Here is a 2,957-nt window from a genome sequence, read left to right on the forward strand (position 1 = left end):
TGAAAGACACCCCATATTCAAGGATTGAAAGATTTAATATTGTTAAGATGGCAATTTACAGATTCAATGAAATCCCTATCAAAATTCCAATGGATTATTTTTTCAAAAATTGGAAGCCTTTTCACAAATTTATATGGAATTATAAGTGGCCCCAAATAACCAACAATGTTGCTAAAGAAGGACAAAGTTGGAAGACTCACATTTCCCAATTTCAAAACTTACTACCAAACTGCAGTGATCAAAACAATGTGGTACTTGCATAGGATAGACAGTAGACCAATGATCTATAACTGAATCAATAAACCCATATATCTATGGACAACTGATATTCAACAAGGATGGCAAAACCATTCAATGGGGGGGAAATGGTGTTGGGATTACTGCATATTCACACGCAAAAGAATGAAGTTGTACCCCTACCTCACACAATATACAAAAATTAATTTAAATAACTAAAACCACAAAACCCTTAAAGAAAAACTAAGGGGTAAACCTCCATGACCTTTGTTTAGCAATAGATTCTTTCATATGACCAAAATCATAAGCAACAAAATAAAAAATAGATAAATTGGACTTCTTCAAAATTAAAAACTGTTATGCATCTAAGGACATTATCAAGAAAGTAAAAAGACAACCTATGGAATGGGAGAAACTATTTGCAAATTATACATCTGATAAGGGTTTAGCATCCAGAACACATAAAGAACTACAATTCAACAACAAAATAATAACAATCTAATTGAAAATGAGCAAAGGATTTGAATAAGCATTTCTTCAAAGAAATATACAGAATATACAAATGAAAGATGCCCCACCTTATCAGTTATTAGGGAAATACAAATCAAACTACAGTGAGGTGTCACTTCACATCTACTAGAATGGCCATAATCAAAAAATGGAAAACAAGTATTGGTGAGGGTGTAGATAAATTGGAACCCTCATTCATTGCTGGTGGGAATGTAAAATGGTTCAGTTGTTGTGTAACAGTTTAGTAATTCCTCAAAAAAAAGCTACATATACAATTACCATATAACTCAGAAGCTACACTCTTAAGTGTTTTTAAAGAATTGAAAATGGGTGATTAAACAAATCCATTCACGTGCATGTTCATAGCAGCATTTCTCATAATAGTCAAAAGCTGGCAACAGCCCAAATGTCTATCCATGGATTAATGGATAAACAAATTGTTGTATATACATGCAATGGAATATTATTCGCCATAAACAAGAATGAAGTACTGATACATGTTGCAACATGGATGAACCTTGAAAACATTATATTAAGTGAAATAATCTAGACACAAAAGGTGGCATATTGTACAATTTCATTTAGGGGAAATATTCAGAGTAGTTAAATATGTAAAGACAGAACAAAGATTAGTGGTTTCTGGGAACGAGGGTGGGAAGGGGAATGGGAGATAACTGCTTAATGAGAATGCGGTTTTCTTTTAAGGTGACAAAAACTTTTAGAACTAAATATAGGTGGCAGTTGCACTGCATTGTGAATATATCAAATGCTCCTGAACTGTGTCACCCCAATAAATTTAATTTTAAAAAATTAATTTTACATTATCTTAATTTCACCTCAACAAAAATTGCAAAATAATAATAATAAAGTCCAATGCATTAACCCACACTAGAACTTCCAGGTGTGAGGCCCAGGAACTTTTAATTTTTAAAAGCTGCCCAGGTAATTCTAAGGAATGAGAACAAAGATTCCAAAATAGAGAAGCAATGGGTTGGATTGTGAAGAATTTGCCTTTTATAAATACTTTGTTTGAATGTTTGTATTTTATACTTAGAGAAGAGGAAGCCATTGAAGAATTTTAAACAGAATAACAGACAAGGTATGCCTTTTAAGATTTTGGTAGCAGAGTGAAGATAAATTGGAGGGGGCTTAGACTGGAACCAGGGAGACTGGCTGGGAGACATAAGCCAATAAAGATTGAGAGGACTCAAGACATAAAATACATGCAGAGGATGAGCACAAGGATAGAGGTTTAACATGCAGCTTTATGGCTTAGACAATTGAGTAATTGGTGCTGTCATTAACTGAAAGAAAGTCTGGGGAGATGGAGATGAGAAGAAATGGTGAATCCCAGGTTTGCCTTAATTTAGGATATGTTGAGCTTGAGGTGATGTGCTCGTAAAATATGTGAGTATAGCCATCAATGGGCAGTCTAATGTACTCATCTGGAAGTCCGTTTATGATAGTATTGATTGGCTTTTCACAGTGTAACCTCTCCAACACATAGGATATTCGCAAAAAGACAAACTAACACCAAAAATAAATTAAGATTGGCAGAAAACCTCACAATAATTTTGAAGGAATTTCAAAAAAACTAGACATTTGAAGCTTAAACAGAATTACAATCATAAGCAATAAATGATTTTTCACCAAAGTAAAGTAAAAGTTATATTCCCCCCCCACCACCACTTACCATATTTTGCCGTGTATAATGCACACATTTTTGCTAAAATTTGTGAGGGAAAAATAAGGATGTGCATTATACATGGTAGTACTAATTCCATATCTATATAAATGTTTTTAATTCTTTTATTTATGCTTATGAGTTAAAAGTGTAACTCTAGGGGCCGGCCCGGTGGCTCAGGCTATTAGAGCTCCATGCTCCTAATGCTGAAGGCTGCCGGTTCAATCCCCACGTGGGCCATTGGGTTCTCAATCACAAGGCTGCCAGTTCGATTCTTCCACTCCTGCAAGGGATGGTGGGCTCCGCCCCCTGCACCTAAGATTGAACATGGAACCTTGAGCTGAGCTCCCGATGGCTCAGTTGGTTGAAGCACGGGCTCTCAACCACAAGGTGGCTGGTTAGACTCCTCAACTCCCACAATGGATGGTGGACTGCGCCCCCTGCAACTAACAACGGCAACTGGACCTGGAGCTGAGCTGCACCTTCCACAACTAAGATTGAAAGGACAACAACTTGACTTGGAAAA

This window comes from Rhinolophus sinicus, chromosome 7, assembly GCF_057876585.1.
Source record: "Rhinolophus sinicus isolate RSI-liver-muscle chromosome 7, RSI-T2T, whole genome shotgun sequence".
In the NCBI taxonomy this organism is placed as follows: Eukaryota; Metazoa; Chordata; class Mammalia; order Chiroptera; family Rhinolophidae; genus Rhinolophus; species Rhinolophus sinicus.